Here is a 26,621-nt window from a genome sequence, read left to right as displayed (position 1 = left end):
AAATTGTGTTCCTGGCTTTTTATTAATTACATTTAAGTGCCAGGCCCGAAACCAGCCACAGAGATTTGGGGCGGGGGCATGAATATGTTAGGGGGGCAAAGTCATTCAAAATTCTCTTGCAAATATCTAAATTATGATTTTTTGCGTTAATAATAGTATTTTGTATTGCCCCTAGCTCCGCTCTGATTGCGGGACTGTTAAGTGCTTTCCGCCTAACTTCATTTCGTGCACTAGGATACATAAAATATATCGCAGAATCTTAATTTCGTAGTCGAAGAGCACGAGAAAAGAAGTTCTAACAATCTAAAACTCGAAATATTGAACAATTTGCATTTTTAAATACTTAAAAAATCAAGGGGACGTTCTTACATGAAAATAAAAACTTCATGTGCAATACACTTTACCTTTAAGGCAGCACATGATTTGTGTGATACAATACTGCAAACAAACAAACTACACTTACTCGCAAATATTTTAAGCCACAGACAGCATGGAAAGCACATTTATTTTCAGTACCACATGCACTGAATGATCTTACGAAACCATATGAGTACCACGAGTAGAAATCTTAATTATCTGTTCTCACTTAAAGGAGTTATGGGTTTTCTTTTGATTTGATTTCTTTTATACGATCAATGAAATCGTCAATTTCTTTATTGCTTGGAATGTGTCATTAATAACATTTAGTTTGTACAGGAATTGTCCATAGAGTAATGCGACTGGGCACCACGCGGTGCTCCAATTGCAAGCAGCGCGCTACGCGGCGGAAGGATTTGTGGTGGGGAGTCTAAGCTAAGCAACTACACACCTAGTGGCAGCCGCGTCCGAGCTCTAACGCAGTAAGGATCACGCGTGACGCAAAATCTGGTTTTGAGTTTTCGTCACTTCCGGAACGAACCGTCAACGCCGTTCTTTACGAAGAATTCCTTGCGCGCTTGCACAGAACCGTGAAACGAAAACGACAGGAGATTGCCGATCGCTGGAAGCTCCACCACGACAACGTTCCAGCCCACACCGCCTACTTGGTCCGGATAAAGGTTTCAACCTGCTGCAGCCACCATACAGAACCGAAGTGAGTCTACTAGACTTTTTTCTGTTCCCAAAGCTCAAGAGAAGGTCACCGTTTCGACGATGTTCCCGCCATCCAACGGGCTGTCACAGTCCCTCTGAAAGAAGTTGAAGCACCTGACTTCTAGGAAGCCTTTGCAGTGTAGGAATCGCGTTTGCAGCGGTGTATCGACACCCAAGGAGAATATTTTGAAGAATTTTAACAATATGTACCAATCGTATCAATAAATTATTTTTACCAGGCCCAGTCTCATTATTTTACGAACAAACCCTGAATACAATAAACTTCCTTTAAATGTTCGATCATTTCGTAATTCTTCAAATAAGTTTAGTACACACTCTTTACATCATCGTCCATGTTGTCTTTATTTTTCCTATCAGCATCAAATGGATTATGTTTTTGTGGCACTCTTTCCTACGGCTACCTCTAGACACCTGGGGCCTTATGCAGAGTCGTTCTGATGCGTGATTAGTGTCATACTAAAGAGTTCAACTAACATATATTTCCTGCAGTAGTCGGACCTTTAGTGCGACGCTAATCATACATCAAAACGACTCTGCATAAGGCGGCTGGAAATTGGTTGATACACTCTTCTATTTGCAATTGCACAGGTGAATATAATTATGCTGTATGGAAATGCAAGGTTCAAAAGTTTGAATTACCCACGGTTTTTCAACGAACTTTAATAGCTCGTTACTGAATTCTCTAAGTCTCACTCTCTCACTCTCTCTCTCTCTCTCTCTCTCTCTCTCTGTGTGTGTGTGTGTTATTGCGATTTTTTCAATTTTGAGTCCTCCATTCAATAAAACATGAAAAAATATCTGAGAAAGTGGTGGAATTTTTCGCGTCACTTTTACTGTTCCCGAGATATTGGCCAAAACAGTTCGGATTTCGGGAGATTTAAGGAGTCATATCTCGAGAACCATAAGGTATAGAGAGACCATATTGGTGTTGATTAATACCTAAGAGGATGATAAACATTTTGGTACTAAATAGTAACCGGTGTACACTGTTCAACTGGCCACTGGTTTGACCAGTGGCTAGCGGTTAGTATTTGTACAACAATTTTTATCATTCTCTGAGGTATTAATCAGCACTAATGTGGTCTCTCTATCACTTACCGTTCTCGAGATATTGGTCAAATAATAGTTCTGATTTCGGGAGATCTAAGGAGCCATATCTGGGAACCGTAAGTCATAGATTATATTGACGTTTATCAATACCTAAGAGGACGGTGAACATTTTGGTATCAAATGAAGGGTTTGGTGCAAGAAGGAGGCAGCTCCACTTTGTCCAGTATGTAGCAAATTAAACAAAAACGTTTTGGAGCTGCCTCGGTTTTCACGCTAACTCCTCCATCTGCCGCATTTCTTTGGAACTAGCGGATGGAGCTGCCTCTTTCTTGTACCAAACGAAGCTCCTTTTTCTTTTGTATGTGATAGGGCGTGCAACTCAATAGCGGCACAAAGTGGAGCTGCCTCCTTCTTGCACCAAACCCTTCAAATAGTAACCGTGCCCACTTGCCAACTGGCGACCGTTCCCCAGATATTGGCCAAGAAAGTTTGAATTTCAGGAGATTTAAGGAGCCATATCTCGGGAACAGTAAGTCATAGAAAGATGGTATTTTGCGAATTTTTTTTTTCATTTTGAACTCTCCATTTTGAGCATGTCTTCGTAAAACAACATAGCTATCGTAGAACGTTTTAACAGAACCTTTAAACAAAACATGTGGAAAAAATTTAGTACTCAAGGAAATTATAAATGAATAGATATATTACATGAATTGTATTATTGAGTATAATAATAAAGTACATAGAACAATTAGTAAAAAGCCTGTAGAAGTTAATAAGAGAAAAAATTAAAGTCCGTTCTGGCAATGTTCTTGGAGCATTCTCAACTGGTTTACCGTTGTTATCAATCCAGTTTTCAAGGGAGAATAAACTTTTGTTCGAATTATCCAAGTTTCGAATTAACAAGTCTGCTACATATGATTTTTCTCTTCACATTCTTTGAAGAAAATATTGTTCCCTTCCCACAATACTTTGGTACAATATGAAAGCTGTGTCTGTCATTCTGAGAGCGACAATTCCATTCACAGTAGTTCGCTGATAAAATCATTGCATCCAAGTAATAGTTATTAATGCATCTGGATCCTATTAGTCTAACAGATTTGCGGTCAACCATCACTCCATAAATCTTTCAACACTGGTCGTTAACTAAATAACATTCTACATGTTAGACCTAAATGCGTAATGGCACTATAGTAACAATTAGTAATGGATTTCATAACAAATTCTATTATTATTATTATTATTATTATTATTATTATTATTATTATTATTATTATTATTATTATTATTATTATTATTATTATTATTATTATTATTAATATGATGAATATTGTTGTATCATTCAGAAAACTAGTAAAATGGCAACATACCTTCAGACTAACAGTAACTTCTTTCAGTGGTAAGGCGTTCCAAACTATTACCACAATACTTAGTAGTATTACTTGACGAAATAAGTATTGAAATGTTCATAAAGGTAACAATTCTGGAACTAAATTAGAATTAAATTTAAAATTACGTAAATTACTCAGACTTTTTAACACAGAAAAAGAACACAAGTCACTTAAATGAGCAAAAACTTAGGGAATGCTGACTGAACATCTAGCGCAAACTCAATTCGTAAATCACTCATTATATCATTTTCTTCTAAGAAAAAAGTTACTTTTTAAAAAATTCTTTCTTTGTTTATACCTGTAGAGACCTCTAAGTGGTGGTTTATGCTCTATTCGCTCTCCTCTGCGTCGAGAAAGGACTTCCTATAAAAATACATATCCTAAATACCAGAAATATAGGAAATTAGCACCTAGTCTAAATGCTCTAGTTTGTCTTTATCTAGTCTAACATAAAAATGAAAGTGGCTATGTTTGTGAGTTCATAACTCTTGAACCACCCGACCGATCTCGATTAAACTTTCAACATAGATGAGTTTCAAAACTGGGAGTGTTTTTATCATTTCACTTTGACAGCACAACTTAAGGGAAGGGGATGACGGATATATATATATATATATATATATATATATATATATATATATATATATATATATATAAGAATGATCACTTAGTAAATGACTAATAATAGTGTCGAATCCATAGTTTTCGGAGTCGCTGAGATGAACAGTGACATTTCTGATGCTGTTTAAATCCAAATTCAAACCCACAGGTTGGGTTAGAGGCAACATATATATGAAAATGTTCGAAATTGACCGATATTAGTACCGATTCCATAGTTTTCGGGGTTGCTGCGATGAACAGTGACAGTTCCGATCCTGTTTAAATTCATATCCCGCCCCGCAATTTGGGGAAGGAGGATTAGGAGATTTATATAAAAATGACCGAAAATGATCGGTATTAGTGTCGAATCCATAGTTTTCAGGGCCGCTGAGGCGAACAGTGACACTTCCGATGCTATTTAAATTCAAATTCAGAACTAATTAGTATTCTATGTACAAAATAAAACGTATTCTCCACACGCGGATAACGGATACTCTGCTAGTTTAGAATATAAGAATCATCTTACGCATTACTTTGGATTCTTAAGGTTCAACCAGGTATCATTCTTTTCCAAGCTATGCTGTGAACCAATTTAAACATCTGAAAGTGTTTTCTTCAACTGTTCAACATCTGGCCTAAACCTATCAGTCAGCAATCCAGTCACAGACCACTCTCCAAAAGAATTCTACTTAAACCGCTTTTACTAGGATTTCAGAGGTTGAGTTAAGTTAGATGGAGACCCCAAAAAATCTTCATTAAGATCTGTAAAATAGGTAAAGTTGTACTAAAGTCCAGTCCTCTAGTATCTTAGAGCGTAACAAAATAAACAAAATCAATCGGCCAGGCCTTAAATGTCCTGACGTTAGCTGGACGCGAACCAGAAGCCTTCTCAATATTAGTCAAGAACCCTAGACAGCGGTCTCATAGAGAAAGACGGAGACTTTCTATTTGGAAAAAAGAAGATTCATAAAGTTTCTAACTAAATCTCATTATCAAACACGCAAGTTCATACTAATCCAAAAGAACTGCAGAATTAATTTTTTATTAAACAAAAGTTATAAACGAGATACGAGAAAAATGAGAAGATTCTCTTTCAACTAATCCTGTAGATCCACTTGTAAATTCCCTGTCTTATACATGAATTTTCCCATCTCCTAGTACAATTCCCCAACTGACGCATTTCTTTGACTGTACTCAACCCAGGGGACAACTTCCATCCCACGAGCAGAACCAATCCTGAGTAGAGATCTCTGCCTTTCCAAAGAACAATGGAGAAAGTGGATCTCTCAATCTATATATATATAAGAATCTCGTTCTGTGTATATGAAATGTTAAAAACAGTTTTCAAGTGCTTCCTTGTCAAATTCTCTCTGTCCCCAAATAGTAATGTATAGGATTGACTATATACAAAAATCATGGTTCCCCTGTCTTCTTTCTGCTGTAACGTACCGACCGGAGAGGCGGAACAATGTATCCATCTAACCCTAAATAGTGTCAATAGGAAAATATATATATTTTTGTTTAATGCTGAAATATATAAAAGATTATGAATAGGGATTAATATACAAATATACAGGATACAAACAAAGATATACAATAAGAATAATAAACAAACAAATAAATATTCTAATACGCCGATTTCCTACGTAACTAACTAATAATAAGTTAATAGATAATGCGTTGGTGAGTACTTCAAATTATATGCCCGTAGACAAACTCCCTCTATAAAAATTGTTGCGTGAGTACCTTAGGAAACGTGAATTTTTGGATAGGGCACATACTAGTTCGTAAGTGAAGTCTTGACCCGACTACGATAGGTCCCATAGCTTTGGAGCTATGAAACTTGAAGGTTCATTTTTTTTTTCATGTTTTCGGCAGCCAATAACTCCGAAAGGAAGCATTTGTGCACCCAGGTTGGCCTATACTTTTTGTCTCATCTTGATGTCAGGAATCACCTCCCAAACGTTGTCAGTGTTGTTTTGAAACATCCTGTATATATTAGTTGCTTACCAGTAATAATTAATTATGCCTTTTCAACATATAAACCAGTAAGTGACGTAAAAAAAAGTCGTTTGTAAGTGGCTCAGCAACTACACACAAATTTAATCATAGTTACACACAAAAAAACAAAAGTTTTGTGCACCTGCCCCAGGACATGGCTCCGATGTTTTTTAATACACAGAATCCAGATTTCGAAACCCTAGGACAATTGTTTCATGGGCAAAAAACGTGTCCTCCCTATCTAAAATCGCTCAAATGTTTCGCCCATAACAAAAAATTGATACGGTCAATTGTTTTAGGCTTTCAAAATTCGGATTCTGTGTAACCAAATACATTGAATACGTGCCCTAGGGCCCGCTGAACATAACTTCTTTTGTATGGCTGTTAAGTAAGTATATCCTGCCTATCCAAAATCGCTCAACTTTTTTGCTCATGAAAAGGAATTGAAACGGTCAATCCTGAGTTTTTGAAATTTGGATTCTGAGTAACGAAATATATCGAATCTATGACTTGGAGTCCACTGCACAGAGCTTTCATATTTTCTGTGTATTACTGTGTTTTGTTTTAACATGTATTTCGAAAAGCGAATCCCTTTTAGAAAATCCAGGAGGGGGTAGGGTAATTGCCTCCTGCTGCGGGCGCCTATTATTATTATTATTATTATTATTATTATTATTATTATTATTATTATTATTATTATTATTATTATTATTATTATTAGTCATTCTGCAGTTCTACATAACATAAAAATAACTTATTTCAATTTAAGAATGAATTAGGACAGTTTCTATGTGCAGGTTTTATTTTCAAAATATAAATTCGATCAATGAAATTAAAATCTAACTTCGTAAAATGATTTCCAAAGTCTCACCAAGAGGGGTTAGATTTTCATAAGTCAGATTTATTTGCTAATGGAATGTGCCATCAGCTGTGTGCATGTCTTTACATGAGAAGGAAGTGGATTAACCACATGATACAAGATAACACATATACGAGCATATAAAGCTCGTACATAAAGCGACAGCTATACGATAATCCAGTAAACTTAACGTAAAAAATTATTCAAATATGGCACAACGTAGTAGATAGTTTCTGTATTACTTCCCAATAATATCCAGGGCCGGATTTAGCATTTTGGCGCCTCTAGGCCCTATATTTTTTCCGCCCCCTAGTCTGGTTAAAGTTACTTTCCTAAAAACCTTTATTAAAAAATTACAGCCAGTTCTCCCGTGTTTGAGATCAATGTTGTAACGAAGTTGATGCATAATGTTGAAAAATAGTTTAACTTTACCTACCAACAATTATTTGTTCCAATGAACTTCAAAATCAGAATGCTTTATTAACCTGATTTTTTTAATCAATTCAAAAAATATATTAAGTTATGGATATTTACTTTTATTTCTAGATTTTTAATTTTTTTCTCTCGGCCGTGCGCCCCTTGGGAGCTTGCGCCCATAGGCCCGGGCCTACCGGGCCTATTGGGAAATACGGCCCTGATAATATCCATTCTTTAAACTTTGAACTTGAAATTGGCTAAGAATGAGAAGGTGAACTTAGTCATATCACTTCCCGCACGATTTAAGAAAAATGTGTCGCGATCGTTTTATTGAAATTTATTTGAATTTGACCAACACAAGGTAATGCTTTCTTTTGCTATTTAAAGTACAGAGATGGTTAATGCAATTCCATGTTTATGAAATCATTGGTGGAATATGAATATAGAAGGAAACGGGAGAACCTCAAGAAAGCCACAAACTGATATTGTTCACGATAAACTTACATGATCTGGGATTGAATCAGGAGTCTCTGTCACCGAACGCGAGAGCTTTACTACTGACATTGCATATCTCTCAATAAAAATACATTAATTATTGGGATAAGAGTTTAGCGGCCCTTTTAGTATGAGATTAGCTGAAATGTAGGCCTACCGCTTAACGTGGGATCCAAATCACATGACCTCACGTCGTGAATGAAACCCGGCTTTTCCGCGTCAACTAAAGAAAATGAATGTTACGTATCAGAGACGGCGAGGATCAAATTTTCATTGACCCATGCCACGACCTACCATGACCCACCACCCACTGTGGTTCACTCTGATCCCCACTCACCATGACCCACTCTGACCCAATCCGACCTAGCACTCACTCTGACTCACCACCCACCAAAACCCATTGTCATCAACTCTGACCCATGATCCACGCCCTCCTCTCAACTGACTATAGAGTTTACACTTGTAACAAAGCTGTGAAATTATGACTAATCGTAGTTTGAATTTCTACGGTCAATCGCTCAAGCACCGCTCTACTAGAATGCCGGTGGATCTGATCTTTACGATATAAAATGGTAAAGTGTTTGTTATAAGCCTTATTACGATGGATTTCAATTTAATTATCATTTATAATTAGTTTCTTGTTGAATTACAGACACTTTACAGTGGAAAATAGAGTGAACTTAAAACTCTCAAATCAAGGTAAAATAGATCAACGTAAAGGAAAAGAAACAGTGTAAATTCGACTGTGTCTGAAAAGCCAACTAGTAAGTCCTATTGCCACTATTGCAATTACATATATCAATATCCATAAGCGCCTGAAGTTCTTTTCATTTAGATATACTCATATCAGGTAAGTAAATAGGAACAAATGAAAAACGAAGAAAGATGGAGACCCTGAAAGTGAAACGTAGACAAATTCATCAATATTCAGAAGATGTTGTCTACAATACACTGAGCAGAGTAGGTCGATAAGTCAGAGTGAGTCAATGTGTCACGGTAGGTCATGGGTAAGAGTGTGTCATGTTTTGTTGACCCACGACCCACTTACCCACTCTATCTCTGGTACGTAATATATGAATAATACATGCTCACATGAATATGACTTAATTGATTTTAAAATAATTTGAAAATACAACGCAATCTTAAAATAAGAACTTATTGACCAAGTTTAAATGATGTAAAATCAATTGTACAGGCAGTCACATGATACATTCGTGGTCTCTCTCTCTCTCTCTCTCCCTCTGTATCTATGTAATATATATATATAACTTAAAACTTCCACCACACACATCGCTTGTTGTTATCAGTAAATAAATCTGCTTCCAGAGTGCTTTTAATCTGTATCGATTGGTTGACCAAATGCAATAAATGTGTTCGTTTTTATTTACAATACAACGTTCATTTGCATGGAATCAATATATATATATATATATATATATATATATATATATATATATATATATATATATATATATATATAGCTCATTTGTCCCCTCCCAATTCTTTTTTGTTTGCGTCTCTCTCAAATGGAATCATACAGTTGTCAGTGTCATCCTAACATGATCAGATCACAACTGAACCCAAAATGAAGTAATCTCTCTCTCTCTCTGTATGTATGTGTGTGTGTTTGAGTGGGTGAGAGCGAGGTGAGGGTGCGTGGGGGAAGATGGGTGATATGAGTATGTATACGGTTTTCCAATGAAACATCCTGATTTTTTTTGTTTATGTTCCAGTATATTAGACTTCACATATTCGTTTTATTTAAAAGATTGCACATTGGTCCAGAATCAAATTCTAGGTGGCCAAAATTCATTTCAAATAGCTGGTGGCTAAAAATTGCTACAGAGGGGTTTTCAGGGTTGCTGATTTGAAATCTGGTAAAGTTTTGTTAAAAAATCAAGATGTCGGATTCAAGATCGCGGATCCAAGATGGCGGACAATTGAAACATTTCCTTCTATCGCTCAAGAGTGAGTGTCGGGGGGTTTTCGGGGTCGCTGATTTCAAATCTGATAACAGTTTTTTGTTTAAAATTCAAAATGGCGGATCCAAGATGGCGGACTATTCGTAAAATTAACTATATGGCTCCTTGAATATGAGTTAAGGTTATTGAAAATAAATAAATGTTACTGGAAACTGCAACAATAAGTTTTAGAAAGTAAACAAACAATTTGAAGTATGTAATTTATTCTAAAATGAGATAATAAAGATCACTAAAGAATTTTAACTAAGAAAAAATATATCACATAAATCATCGTCTATTCAGCTGTCCAAAGTATTTTCTTCGTCCTCGGATTGTTCATAGTTCTTCACCCTCACTGCTATCTCCTTCTGTTCTGGTGTCTAACTCTTTCGGGAGCAATAGCAGAGCTTTTACCTCCTCCGGTAGAGTTGTACGCTTATTTCTTGTTGCTCTCCTAAGAGTGGTTATTACTGGATCTGAATCCACGAGTAACCGATGAACTAAATCTGTCGTGGTATGCATGCATGAATCTTTTCGAGTATGATGCATACGAAACTGTTTGTATTTTTTATTGCAAGACTCCTGAGCTTCTTCCGATAACATACCTATTGGAAAGATGGCGCTTTTAATAACTTCTGCTCCGTGCATTAAAATCTTGTGAACGCTAACAGGCATTCTGTACCACCCGTATAGATTGACAAATCTCCTTGCCGTTTCCTCTGTATATTTAGCGAAGGCTTCTCCATTGATAACCTCTCCACTTGAAATTGCAATCATTATGTTTCCAAATCTTCGAATCAAGTCTTCATCAAATCCTGTTATATCTGAAGACTGTTGAGCATTATGAAAAAAACGTCGGGCAACGTTGCCGGTATTAGAAGTCCCGACTTTTCCTGCTAGCACCTTATCTATGTGTAGGCCTGTTTCATTCCGGAATCGGATCTGAATTTCTTTTTTGATCATCTTCATTTCCTGTCGCTGAGCTTCAGTAGCTCCTCTTATTGTCGGAGCTTTTAAGTTTTTTTTTTATACGAAACTTTTAACACTAAATCTAAAAATTTAATCCAACTGTGAAGAGGAGATAAACCATACTCTAAGGTTTCAGGATTAATATTATTTTTTTTTAAAATTTTGTAAATCATTCATCTCTTTCGGTGTGCATTTACAAATATAACATATTTGACTTCCAGTGTTTGTCAATGCATTTATAATTTTTCCGTCTATCATAGTAAAAAGGACCTTATATGCAACTAAAATAGGATTATTTTGGAATTCTACATACACTTGAAAAGGAACCAAATCATTTACTTCTGCTTTCATTTGATTCACTTGGTTTTTAATCACTTCGGCAGTTTCTTTAACATATATAAATTTTATAGGACGGCACAATTTTGTTGACGATGGCCTATCATTGATCCAGATGACCTGCTGTTCTTCATTACTTAAAGTACCCTCAAGTTTTAAAGGGACCATAGAAAATAAAAACAGATTTCCACTTTGCAGACTTGAAGTTTGAGAGTCACCTTCTTCATGTTCATCGTCGATATCCAGTGCTTCATCTTGGTCTTGTGCTGCATCCGAAGTTTCTTCTGGTGCATGTGGTCGTTTTCTCCCCCTTTTCCTTTCTCCTTTTGTCCCATCGTGTCGGCTGCCAGAGGTTTGCCTTTATCGTCTGGCGGGAGTTCATTAGAATGTACATTTTTTGGAGGTACATACATGTATTCGCTGTGTCCTGAGCTACCGTCGCAGCCATATTTTACAGTTAAAACCACTTTCTTTAATTCTAAATGTGGGAGCGCTTCCACTGTTGTCCAGTCTGCTATTTTTATAAGCCTTACGGCAGTGTGATCTAATAACTTTTGAAGAGGAATTCTCGCTCCTTCTAGACTCACTTCAATCCCTTCAGGATAGCAGTGATTTTTTGCTTCCACTATTTTGTTGTACGGAGGGTAAAAGTTTTTCAAATTATGTTCTATGGCCCCTTTTCGTAATGTGATGTAGCTATGCTTTGACAACTTACCATCCATCACCAATGCCAGGGCTTGGTCATCTGTGTATTGAGTCACTTCGGTTGACCTATCCATGCTTTGTTTGTATGCTCTTCTGATTTTTATAGGTCTCGTAGGCGAACCTTGCAACACATCTTTTAACAAATCAGCGGCTGCTCGCTTTCCCTCGTCTCGTAGATAAGACATTGACAAAGTAGCCGCCTCTTCCACTGACACATCACCTTTCAATTTTTGTATTTTTCGCCTTTTCGAACGCTCACTACTTTCCTCGAAACTCTTTGAAGGTCTTCCAGGACACGCTGCAACGTTCGGTTTTATCTCGAATTTTGTTTCTAGCCACTCCGAATGTTTCACTAAAAATTTGTTTCTGCTGTGATCTGCTGCTTTCCAATATTTGTGTAGTGTTGCACAAAAGTTAGCTACTTTTGATGTTAAAAGTTCTTCGTCGATTACACCTGTGTTCAAATTTTGTATATAGGCGACAAGATAATCCCTTGTGGCTCTTGTAGCAGGCCCCTGTGGGTTAATTTGGTTCCTCCACTGCTCAAAAAGAGTCTTAAAAGTAATAACTTCTTCCATGATCAAATTAAAAAAAATATTTATGTCACACAGTTTTAAACAATAATCATACAAAGTCGATTACATATAATTTTCCTCAACGGTTTTCACCTATAGCTGCATTATGTCCATTTATCTGACACCGGCGGCGCACGGCGGCAACGAAACCCACTTCACTGCACTTAATATTGACAAAACAATATGAAAATGTCGAAATCTTTTGGCAGTAATAGGCACTTTTTTTTCTCAGTCTAATAATTACGAAATGTAAACAAAAACACTATATGTTTACATCACTCGTCCATCCTTTAAAGCAACTTGACAAAAAAGCAAATTGATTACACAAATTATAAGCTTTAGGAACTTATTAACTAAAGAAAATCGCAAAAGGCTTACATTCGACTCGTAAACGACAAGCCACAGTCACAACAACTATGAAAATCATGACTAAGCGAACGCGTCATCCGTTGCTCTTTCTTTCAGCGACAGTGGCGCCATGCGGCGAAGAGAAGAAAACTTAAAAATGTACAGAATTATTCAGGTATATAATAAAGAAACACTGTAGCACAAATTGCGCCTAAGAATTGCATTTCTATTTTTTCGTTTTTGGCCACCTAGAATTTGATTCTGGACCAGTGTGGATTGCTAGAATATTATTAGAATTTAAGGGTAATTAGAATTAGAATGTGAGTAGAATTAAACAAATTGTCGAAAGATGAAACTTAAACAAAACGATAGACTATACCGGACTGAACAAAATGATACGGAGGACTGTAAATACTCGTACATAGTTTTCGATGAAGACAATTGATTTTTTTTAACAATATACATAATTGATACTGTATAGGTTAATTCACACAGGTGTGCCATTTCCATACCGTGCCATGGTCCACGAAATTTCTTTTTTTAGATTTTAACATTGAAAATTCGCTGGCTCGTCTTTTTTTAATTCACACATAACGTACCGTGTCTGCTCCGTTAGCATACTGTGTCCCAACAGGCTGCCTTAAAGAGAAACCAGTCCAGTCGTAGCTTCATCTTTCTTCGGAGTACACGAAGCGACAGCGAAGTTTCCCTAAAATTAGAACATGGTGTAGAACAGTGATACCAACGCTTTGGAAAAAATCCCATTTTGTGGAATTTTTTGACATTAATTGCTGTGAATGACATAACGGGAAATTTCGTCAACATTGGCAATATATATGGAATTTTTCGCCATATATATGGTTCACGCCAACAAAATTCTCAACGAGCGGGAAATAGACATAACGGGTCATCAATAAGCGTGTCAGTATTGTCAACTTTTAGTGTGCAGACTTTTCCTTATTATCAGCATAATCAGTGCTAGTGGAGAGTGATTCAGTTACACGCAATTCTTAAAAATCAAGCACCAAGAAACGAAATTTGTTCTCTGATATCTGAAGAAAGAAGTAAACAAAACAATAAACGAATAAATGAAAGAAAATAAAATATATAAACGAGAAACAATCAATTTCGAAAAGTTTCACATTATATGTGTGTGTGTGCAGAACAGTTTTTTTTTCTAATATCAATCGGCTCAGTATAAGGTGATGGGACAAAGGTACGATGGAGTCACTGCATTTCTGACGACGTAACAAAAAATATACCCGTTCTCGATTAAGAAAAATAGTTATTCACAATCTATTTTATAAACATGGAAGATGAAAATTTATTGATAATTCACCCATAAATTGAAGAAAGATACACACGATATACCTAAGTATCATCTTGACGTTTTATTGTTATTTAATAATAATAATAATAATAATAATAATAATAATAATAATAATAATAATAATAATAATAATAATAATAATAATAAAAGCCTGTGGGAAATTCAGATGCAAAATTGAATTTTTTGCCTCTTGTGACGGGATTTTATAGCGTTTCAGGTTGGCAACACTGGTGTAGAAAGCAACAGCGGTACGGCATGGTATGAAAGAGTGGTACGGACGGAGCATGACAGAATAACGACGACTGCTTCAGAGAAGTAATACTCCCGGAAGTAGGAACTAAATACAGTGTTCTGATTGGTTGGCATTATTCGTTTCTCGCCACGTAGCATACATATAGCACAAAGCAAACGCCAGATTCTGTCGCGCCTCGTAGCCAAGTGTGCTAGTGAGCGGAACACTAAGAAAAGTCGGTTTTGGCGTGTTCAAACCCGATCCAAGGAAAGTTTTCTTTTTTTTTTTATTTTCATAACGCTTCTTTCACGAAAATAAGATGAAAATAATTTACTTACGTTACGAAACGTAGCTGAGCGAGCAGCAGCGAACCAATGGAATTAGAAGCTCCGCAGGACTGTTTTGTTCCACCTTAATCCCAATGATAATACGTCACACTCGACAGTTGGGTAGAGTAGCGCGCGGAAAACAGTACTTCCGGGCGTATTACTTCCCCGAAAGGGTAGTGAATAACGGCATGGAAACCGTACCTTATGTCTGAATAACGGCATGGACACGAATACTACGACACCTCTTAAAATGGAATTGATACTCTCGTACCAATCTTTTCATTATAACAGCAAAACGATAGCACACGACATATTTAATACCTGATTGTGATAAACTCATTATTATTATTATTATTATTATTATTATTATTATTATTATTATTATTATTGTCTAACTATGATATTTGCATTTAAAATGCTGACAAAGGAGAGAGATTTTACAATTATGAGTTCGCACTGCTTAATTCACAGGCAAGCCTTACCTGCAAAATTTTTACCTGATAACCTGAAGCAGCCATTATCATTTGCTATTACGAGTAAAGTTTTTAGTGCTCTGTACACTCGTCTCCTTGAGGCTGTGTGTGACGACCTCAGTGCTGAACATAAAATTTAATTTTCCATATCAATGTTCGTTGGTTTTCGAAAGGTATTATGCTAAGAGTCTTCTCCACAGCAAAATTAAACTACCGCAAATTTTAGAGTTTCTGCAATATCTTCAAAACAAACAAAAAAAATAAATAAATAAACGGAAAGCAATCGCGAAGTGTACTAGACACTATGATTTTGCATGTGATCACTGGCGGAAATCCCAGGGGGATAAGAAGGGCATGTCCTCTCCATTCTTAGAACTGGAAAAACTGTGTCCCCCCCCCAATATTCCAATTTGAAATGTGATTTTTGGGAGTAAAAGTGAGATGAAATTGCTGTCCCCCAGAGTAAGCCTCAAATCTACCCGTCTCCCAATTTTGAAGACAGCTCTGCTCCCCTGATCCTCCACAGCATTGTTTTTCAACTTCATAAATATTTTGAACATCGCTTAAAAAACTCCACGATAGAAACACGAACATTCTGAATTCTTATGGCGTGATAACAGTTTCCATGGTAAAGATTCTACTACGGAAACACCGTCTTAATGTTTCTACGCCCAAATTTTCATCCTTTCCTCGATTAAGTGAACTTTTTGACAGTAAATATTGTGATGTGGAGAGACAATATCAACTCACACCTAGATTCAACCTATGATGAATTCAAGCGATATTTTCCAATTTGTGTGAAGAAGATTGGCAGTGCAAATTAGCAAGAACACCTTTCAGCAATGTTGTGGATTTACTTTCACTTAAAATTCAGAAGGAAGCAGTTGAAGTGCGATTCAGGTACCAAAGAACTGTTTCAGTCAACGTCTTTGGAAAAAAAAAATGGGTTTGTTTCCTGCCTGTTTACCCAAAAAGTATCAAAAGAAGCTTTAAAAGTTCATGTTCAGTTCTCGACAACACACCTCCGTGAATCAGGAGTTTTCAACATTGACCACAATTAAATCAAAAGTATTGCAACCATCTGGAAGTAGAAAGTAATCTCAGATGTGCTTGGTCGAACTTATCAAAGAATATCAAGTAACATGTGAAGGAAAACTAACGTCAACCACCAGGCTTCATTTCCGTCTGCTCTTACTTGGTAAGTTATTCCATCTTACACGCTGAAATAGCATTTTGTACTCATTTTTGTTAATTTTGTAAATAATAATAATAATAATAATAATAATAATAATAATAATAATAATAATAATAATAATAATAATAATAATAATAATAATCTGTGCAATTATCTAGTTTCCAAGGTAGAGGAAAGTTAAAATATCAAACATGTACAAAGCCGGATTTAGAAGGCAAAAACTGGGAAGCCAGCCAGAACCCACACTATACCCTATGATAGGTACAGTATATCATGAGTTTACTATAAACTTTCAAAAATATATAAATAATAGCTTAAGCAGTGGAGGATCTAGAAGGTAGAAACTGAGAGACAGCCAGAACCCAGACTATGATAGGTATATCATGAGTTTACTATAAACTTTCAAAAATATATAAATAATAGCTTAAGCATTGGAGGATCTAGAAGGTAAAAACTGAGAAACAGCCAGAATCCAGACTATGATAGGTATATCATGAGTTTACTATAAACTTTCAAAAATATATAAATAATAGCTTAAGCAGTGGAGGATCTAGAAGGTAAAAACTGAGAAACAGCCAGAATCCAGACTATGATAGGTATATCATGAGTTTACTATAAACTTCCAAAAATATATAAATAATAGCTTAAGCATTGGAGGATCTAGAAGGTAAAAACTGAGAAACAGCCAGAATCCAGACTATGATAGGTATATCATGAGTTTACTATAAACTTTCAAAAATATATAAATAATAGCTTAAGCATTGGAGGATCTAGAAGGTAAAAACTGAGAGACAGCCAGAATCCAGACTATGATAGGTATATCATGAGTTTACTATAAACTTTCAAAAATATATAAATAATAGCTTAAGCAGTGGAGGATCTAGAAGGTAAAAACTGAGAGACAGCCAGAATCCAGACTATGATAGGTATATCATGAGTTTACTATAAACTTTCAAAAATATATAAATAATAGCTTAAGCATTGGAGGATCTAGAAGGTAAAAACTGAGAGACAGCCAGAACCTAGACTATGATAGGTATATCATGAGTTTACTATAAACTTTCAAAAATATATAAATAATAGCTTAAGCAGTGGAGGATCTAGAAGGTAAAAACTGAGAGACAGCCAGAATCCAGACTATGATAGGTATATCATGAGTTTACTATAAACTTTCAAAAATATATAAATAATAGCTTAAGCATTGGAGGATCTAGAAGGTAAAAACTGAGAGACAGCCAGAACCTAGACTATGATAGGTATATCATGAGTTTACTATAAACTTTCAAAAATATATAAATAATAGCTTAAGCAGTGGAGGATCTAGAAGGTAAAAACTGAGAGACAGCCAGAATCCAGACTATGATAGGTATATCATGAGTTTACTATAAACTTTCAAAAATATATAAATAATAGCTTAAGCATTGGAGGATCTAGAAGGTAAAAACTGAGAGACAGCCAGAATCCAGACTATGATAGGTATATCATGAGTTTACTATAAACTTTCAAAAATATATAAATAATAGCTTAAGCATTGGAGGATCTAGAAGGTAAAAACTGAGAGACAGCCAGAATCCAGACTATGATAGGTATATCATGAGTTTACTATAAACTTTCAAAAATATATAAATAATAGCTTAAGCAGTGGAGGATCTAGAAGGTAAAAACTGAGAGACAGCCAGAATCCAGACTATGATAGGTATATCATGAGTTTACTATAAACTTTCAAAAATATATAAATAATAGCTTAAGCATTGGAGGATCTAGAAGGTAAAAACTGAGAGACAGCCAGAACCTAGACTATGATAGGTATATCATGAGTTTACTATAAACTTTCAAAAATATATAAATAATAGCTTAAGCAGTGGAGGATCTAGAAGGTAAAAACTGAGAGACAGCCAGAATCCAGACTATGATAGGTATATCATGAGTTTACTATAAACTTTCAAAAATATATAAATAATAGCTTAAGCATTGGAGGATCTAGAAGGTAAAAACTGAGAGACAGCCAGAACCTAGACTATGATAGGTATATCATGAGTTTACTATAAACTTTCAAAAATATATAAATAATAGCTTAAGCAGTGGAGGATCTAGAAGGTAAAAACTGAGAGACAGCCAGAATCCAGACTATGATAGGTATATCATGAGTTTACTATAAACTTTCAAAAATATATAAATAATAGCTTAAGCATTGGAGGATCTAGAAGGTAAAAACTGAGAGACAGCCAGAATCCAGACTATGATAGGTATATCATGAGTTTACTATAAACTTTCAAAAATATATAAATAATAGCTTAAGCATTGGAGGATCTAGAAGGTAAAAACTGAGAGACAGCCAGAATCCAGACTATGATAGGTATATCATGAGTTTACTATAAACTTTCAAAAATATATAAATAATAGCTTAAGCATTGGAGGATCTAGAAGGTAAAAACTGAGAGACAGCCAGAATCCAGACTATGATAGGTATATCATGAGTTTACTATAAACTTTCAAAAATATATAAATAATAGCTTAAGCAGTGGAGGATCTAGAAGGTAAAAACTGAGAGACAGCCAGAATCCAGACTATGATAGGTATATCATGAGTTTACTATAAACTTTCAAAAATATATAAATAATAGCTTAAGCATTGGAGGATCTAGAAGGTAAAAACTGAGAGACAGCCAGAACCTAGACTATGATAGGTATATCATGAGTTTACTATAAACTTTCAAAAATATATAAATAATAGCTTAAGCAGTGGAGGATCTAGAAGGTAAAAACTGAGAGACAGCCAGAATCCAGACTATGATAGGTATATCATGAGTTTACTATAAACTTTCAAAAATATATAAATAATAGCTTAAGCATTGGAGGATCTAGAAGGTAAAAACTGAGAGACAGCCAGAATCCAGACTATGATAGGTATATCATGAGTTTACTATAAACTTTCAAAAATATATAAATAATAGCTTAAGCATTGGAGGATCTAGAAGGTAAAAACTGAGAGACAGCCAGAATCCAGACTATGATAGGTATATCATGAGTTTACTATAAACTTTCAAAAATATATAAATAATAGCTTAAGCAGTGGAGGATCTAGAAGGTAAAAACTGAGAGACAGCCAGAATCCAGACTATGATAGGTATATCATGAGTTTACTATAAACTTTCAAAAATATATAAATAATAGCTTAAGCATTGGAGGATCTAGAAGGTAAAAACTGAGAGACAGCCAGAACCTAGACTATGATAGGTATATCATGAGTTTACTATAAACTTTCAAAAATATATAAATAATAGCTTAAGCAGTGGAGGATCTAGAAGGTAAAAACTGAGAGACAGCCAGAATCCAGACTATGATAGGTATATCATGAGTTTACTATAAACTTTCAAAAATATATAAATAATAGCTTAAGCATTGGAGGATCTAGAAGGTAAAAACTGAGAGACAGCCAGAACCTAGACTATGATAGGTATATCATGAGTTTACTATAAACTTTCAAAAATATATAAATAATAGCTTAAGCAGTGGAGGATCTAGAAGGTAAAAACTGAGAGACAGCCAGAATCCAGACTATGATAGGTATATCATGAGTTTACTATAAACTTTCAAAAATATATAAATAATAACTTAAGCATTGGAGGATCTAGAAGGTAAAAACTGAGAGACAGCCAGAATCCAGACTATGATAGGTATATCATGAGTTTACTATAAACTTTCAAAAATATATAAATAATAGCTTAAGCAGTGGAGGATCTAGAAGGTAAAAACTGAGAGACAGCCAGAATCCAGACTATGATAGGTATATCATGAGTTTACTATAAACTTTCAAAAATATATAAATAATAGCTTAAACAGTGGAGGATCTAGAAGGTAAAAACTGAGAGACAGCCAGAACCTAGACTATGATAGGTATATCATGAGTTTACTATAAACTTTCAAAAATATATAAATAATAGCTTAAGCAGTGGAGGATCTAGAAGGTAAAAACTGAGAGACAGCCAGAATCCAGACTATGATAGGTATATCATGAGTTTACTATAAACTTTCAAAAATATATAAATAATAGCTTAAGCAGTGGAGGATCTAGAAGGTAAAAACTGAGAGACAGCCAGAATCCAGACTATGATAGGTATATCATGAGTTTACTATAAACTTTCAAAAATATATAAATAATAGCTTAAGCATTGGAGGATCTAGAAGGTAAAAACTGAGAGACAGCCAGAATCCAGACTATGATAGGTATATCATGAGTTTACTATAAACTTTCAAAAATATATAAATAATAGCTTAAGCAGTGGAGGATCTAGAAGGTAAAAACTGAGAGACAGCCAGAATCCAGACTATGATAGGTATATCATGAGTTTACTATAAACTTTCAAAAATATATAAATAATAACTTAAGCATTGGAGGATCTAGAAGGTAAAAACTGAGAGACAGCCAGAATCCAGACTATGATAGGTATATCATGAGTTTACTATAAACTTTCAAAAATATATAAATAATAGCTTAAACAGTGGAGGATCTAGAAGGTAAAAACTGAGAGACAGCCAGAACCTAGACTATGATAGGTATATCATGAGTTTACTATAAACTTTCAAAAATATATAAATAATAGCTTAAGCAGTGGAGGATCTAGAAGGTAAAAACTGAGAGACAGCCAGAATCCAGACTATGATAGGTATATCATGAGTTTACTATAAACTTTCAAAAATATATAAATAATAGCTTAAGCATTGGAGGATCTAGAAGGTAAAAACTGAGAGACAGCCAGAATCCAGACTATGATAGGTATATCATGAGTTTACTATAAACTTTCAAAAATATATAAATAATAGCTTAAGCATTGGAGGATCTAGAAGGTAAAAACTGAGAGACAGCCAGAATCCAGACTATGATAGGTATATCATGAGTTTACTATAAACTTTCAAAAATATATAAATAATAGCTTAAGCAGTGGAGGATCTAGAAGGTAAAAACTGAGAGACAGCCAGAACCTAGACTATGATAGGTATATCATGAGTTTACTATAAACTTTCAAAAATATATAAATAATAGCTTAAGCATTGGAGGATCTAGAAGGTAAAAACTGAGAGACAGCCAGAATCCAGACTATGATAGGTATATCATGAGTTTACTATAAACTTTCAAAAATATATAAATAATAGCTTAAGCAGTGGAGGATCTAGAAGGTAAAAACTGAGAGACAGCCAGAATCCAGACTATGATAGGTATATCATGAGTTTACTATAAACTTTCAAAAATATATAAATAATAGCTTAAGCATTGGAGGATCTAGAAGGTAAAAACTGAGAGACAGCCAGAACCTAGACTATGATAGGTATATCATGAGTTTACTATAAACTTTCAAAAATATATAAATAATAGCTTAAGCAGTGGAGGATCTAGAAGGTAAAAACTGAGAGACAGCCAGAATCCAGACTATGATAGGTATATCATGAGTTTACTATAAACTTTCAAAAATATATAAATAATAGCTTAAGCATTGGAGGATCTAGAAGGTAAAAACTGAGAGACAGCCAGAATCCAGACTATGATAGGTATATCATGAGTTTACTATAAACTTTCAAAAATATATAAATAATAGCTTAAGCAGTGGAGGATCTAGAAGGTAAAACTTAGAGACAGCCAGAACCCAGACTATGATAGGTATATCATGAGTTTACTATAAACTTTCAAAAATATATAAATAATAGCTTAATCAGTGGAGGATCTAGAAGGTAAAAACTGAGAGACAGCCAGAACCCAGACTATGATAGGTATATCATGAGTTTACTATAAACTTTCAAAAATATATAAATAATAGTTTAAATTATTTTTGTTACTCAAAATCTGTGGGGCCTAGACTCACCGGCCCTGGGCTAGATCCACTACTGAACATGTAACGTTTTGAAGTTTGTTAAAGCTAAAGGGTAAATACTTATTACAAAGCCCAATAATAACATTTGGGATCACTAACTTTTTATAATCATAAACCTAATATTAATTCATGCAGTTTCCCCAGGTAATCATAACACTCTTCTTCCGGGTCAATCTCATAATTTGGTACCTCTACTTACACGCGGTGAAGCAAAACAGAGGATCTAGGACGTGGCATCATTGCAACAGGAACTACTGTGAACATATGTTTTTCCAACACACACACACACACACAAAAAAAAAAAACGGGCGGGAAAAGGGTTAATAATTTCACATTTTATTTGTCATAGCTTGAACCCCGTTGCTCGCTCTTTACGCCCCCATGCAATCGCCTCTCCCGGTTGGTAACCACTCTTTTAAAACAGCCTGTTGGGGAAGAATATAAATATACTTTATCAAAAGGAAATCACATAATGTTATTTCTAGTGTCTTTATTCCGTGAAAAAGAAAATATTTGTTTTGCTGTTGGAAGGTGATCAGCGATGAATATTTATGATGGCTCCCTCTGGAGGCCGCTGTGCTTAGCATACAAAGTGCCCAGAAGAATGGAAAGATGGACCGGGCAAATTCTTCAACTTGTTTTCAACACAAGCTGTACTATTTTCTTTGTATTCTGCACACCACATCACCGCTTTTATTGATTTTCGCGTTTTACAACAGATTATTCAAGAATTATAAAAAAAATTAAGTGCTCACCATTTAGTAGTATACGATCGTTCATAAATAAGAACAGTCGTCAACTTCCTGCACATCAGATGGCTCTAATGGGCATTTTATCTAGTCTCAAAGCCTCAAAATGTGTTCACGATTCCTCCCTCAAAATGTAGGCCTACTTATGCTCTCATCTTCAAAACATATGTTAATCATCACCCGCACTCACCCTCACATTACTTTCTTTCACCCTCAAAACTAATATGTGCCTCGCACTCACTCACAGTCACATTTGTCTTTCTCAAAATATAGATTCAATCTCGCGATCATTCACATTTACACCCTCTTTCTAAAAATATATGTTCACTCTCGTGCTCACTCACATTCACATCATTCTTTCTCAAAATATATGTTCATCCTCACGCTCACTCACATTCGCATCATTCTTTTTCAAAATATATGTTGATTCTCGCGCTCACTCACATTCACATCACTCTTTCTCAAAATATATGTTGATCCTCGCGCTCACTCACATTGACATCATTCTTTCTCAAAATATATGTTCATCCTCACGCTCACTCACATTCACATCACTCTTTCTCCAAATATATGTTTACCCTCGTGCTCACTCACATTTACATCATTCTTTCTCAAAATATAGAGTAAATAAGTGTCTGTAGGCCCAGACATCCAAGAAAAGGATTCTAACAAACTTCCAGGGAAGCTGAGTGGAAATCGGTTAGAATTTTTAGTGCTTTAGACAACCAAAGAGAGGTTTGAGTCCCATAAAGCTCTAGGCAAGCTAGACGTGTAGGAAAAATTACAAAGTGGCTGCAAAGTGGTTGCAGTTAGGAGTTTTAGAGCTCCACGCAAGTTTAGAGAGTGATTGAGGTTTCATAAAGCTCTAGACAAGCTGAGGAAGCCTCAAAGCTTTAAGCAAGCTAGGAGGCTTGGATTAAGTAGATCTCCCAGAGCTTCAGTCAAGCTAAGAGAGGGGAATTCACCAGCCAAAACTGATGTCAATTAATGCGTTTGCATGAAGTTTAATACTTTCTTTTGAACAGCAGTGTTCCTCTTTTATCACATGACAGGCTGATGACGAGGATGCCTGTCGTTTGCTTTATGTAGTAATTGTAGTAAAAGAATACGTGGTTTTGTACGTATTGGTGTTTACAAGTATAAACTACGTGTAAGATATTACAGTATCTGTGCCTTTGCAATTAAAAATTTTGGCCTCGTAGAGGTCTAGTACCTACACTAACATTACAGCCAGTGGCGTATTTACGGGGAGGGCTTCCGGGCTTAAGCCTCCCCCGAAATCTTACTTACTATAGTAAAGTAAATGAAATATCTTGCAGAATTTTTACAGTTCCATGCTAAATTTCGGGTTTTTTTTGCCAAGTCCCTCCGAAACAAAATCGTAAATATGCCACTGATTACAGCTAAGATTAGAAACGGAGTTTTTGCTACAAGATACACGGATATAACTGTCGTCCTTTTACACAATTAATTAATAGATTAATTAACATAAAAATCTTGGTTTGTAGTGAATCCTAATAGAGACAAACTCTAGTAAAGGCAGTGAAAGGGATCTCACTAAGCTTACATGTATGTGACATAGATTACCATCCTAATCTATTAAGACATTAATGGATAGCCTACATTAAATAATTCGACCGAAATAATTGTTCTAGCAACTTATTCAAAAAAGAATCGCTTAGGCTATATGTATGGGATATGGGACATAAAATAGCCATCGTTAAAATCGCCGCTACCTGTTAAGATATTAGCGGATTGACTCCGCGGTGGAGCTAATTCCTTAGTTATCTATTGCAAAAAAAAGTATTCTTTTTAAAAAAATAAAAAATGCATATGCTCAAAAATTAGTATGACAAGTAACGAATGAACAAACAGACGTACTAAACTAACAACTATATAAGTCTTACTGCGTGATCCTGTAATATTCTGCAATGGATATGTTTACAAACAACACAATGTGCGTCCTACTACGGACTACTGCAGTGGCAGACAATAAGAATAACATCGACTCAACTTGTCATGTGACGAAGAAGGACTGCTAGCGCCACTAACACACTCGTGCACCGCCATAAAACCAGGATGATTTGAGCGACTGTCATCCGTCTTCGGTTGTCCAAATCCATTCTCTCAGCTTGCCTGGAGCTTTGAGAGGAACCTAAAACAAAACCTTTAGCTTGCTCGGAGCTCTAGGTCCACTTTCCTACCCACTTAGTTTGCTCGAAATTTTGTGGGACTCCTAATATTAGCTACCCAGCTTACGTGGAACGTTATGCCTTGTTAACCCCTCTCTACTTTCTTGGAATATTGGGGATTCCAAATCCACTCCACTTAGCTTGCTCCGAGCTCAGTGGAGATCCTTCCTTAGGCTGTTTGGGATTTTCTTTCTCTACCCAGTTATTAATGGATTATTTATATTGGAGTGATATTGTATCACATTATTTTAATTAGGATTTTAATTTTGGGTAGGCCCACTCTCTCGCTCAGGAGTTTCTTTCAGAAAAAAAAATGTTCCGGGAGCATACTTAGTATCCCGGAGGGCACACTACTGATATTGTTCTGTTTATTATTATATTATAGAAATATTATTTTGGTCTATTCCGGGAGGCACTTTTAGAGCTTCAGGGGGCAGTGCCCGCCATAAACGTGTCTGGAAGAAACACTGTCCTCGCTTATAGATACATATACACACTTGATTGATTAATGACAGTAGGAAATTACTTTTACATTAGTGTTTGATGTTGTTTGTTAAATAATTATCTACTATTAATATAAATAGTGGAAAATATATTTACTCTTTATTGTATCTTCTAGCGTTTATATATTTTTCAAACTTTTTGGGTAGGCCCGTGCCTACACGTCCTACCCGCTAAAGCCGCCACTGTACTGAAACAACAATAATTACAGGAAAAAACTCTTCTATCATCCTGAAGATTCATATTGTTCCCTGCTGGGAAATATCTGAATTCTCTCCATTATCTACAGCTAGTAAGTGTAAGATACGCTTTAACTCATATTCCGAATTTTTTCTAATTTTCCATTTAGTTTATAATTTTCTATTTGTTAAACATTTTTCATACTCCAAACCCCTTATTTCATTACCTTTCCATTTCGTTGTAGTTTGAAAAATAAATAAATAAATAAAATGTCCTTGTTAAATGCCTAAGGCTTTTTTTTATTCTGTTATATTCACTACACTGTGTGCATAGCAGTAACGAATATTTTAGTTCTAATTTGTTCCCTACTTTTTTCTTCTTTTTCTTCTCTGCTAGCTTGGAGCAATTAAAGCAGAAGCTACGATAACATCTACTAGAACGAAAAGTGCAGTCAAGCCACGTTAAAAAAAAAGTAATTTAACAAAAGGAAAGAGCTTGCCTCATTATGCCGTCTACCTCTTACGTGTTCATGTATTTTACTCTTCTTCTTCCGCAACCGGTGTACACAAGCCACAAGCTTTCATACTCTACTTGGTTCGTGCCATATCATGAAAAAATTTTAGCCCCCTTACTGTTATAATTTGTTTTAAATAAAGAGGAACCTGGAGATTTTTTAATGCGTTTAATAACGACGACATATTCGTTTTTTCTCTTTTTCTCTGTTTTAAAACCAGGAAAACAGGCATGAATACATTAGACTCTGTAGGAAAAATTTAGG

The sequence above is a fragment of the Thermobia domestica genome, chromosome 15, assembly GCF_964235325.1.
Source record: "Thermobia domestica chromosome 15, izTheDome1.hap1.1, whole genome shotgun sequence".
In the NCBI taxonomy this organism is placed as follows: Eukaryota; Metazoa; Arthropoda; class Insecta; order Zygentoma; family Lepismatidae; genus Thermobia; species Thermobia domestica.
This window is presented reverse-complemented; position numbering follows the sequence as displayed.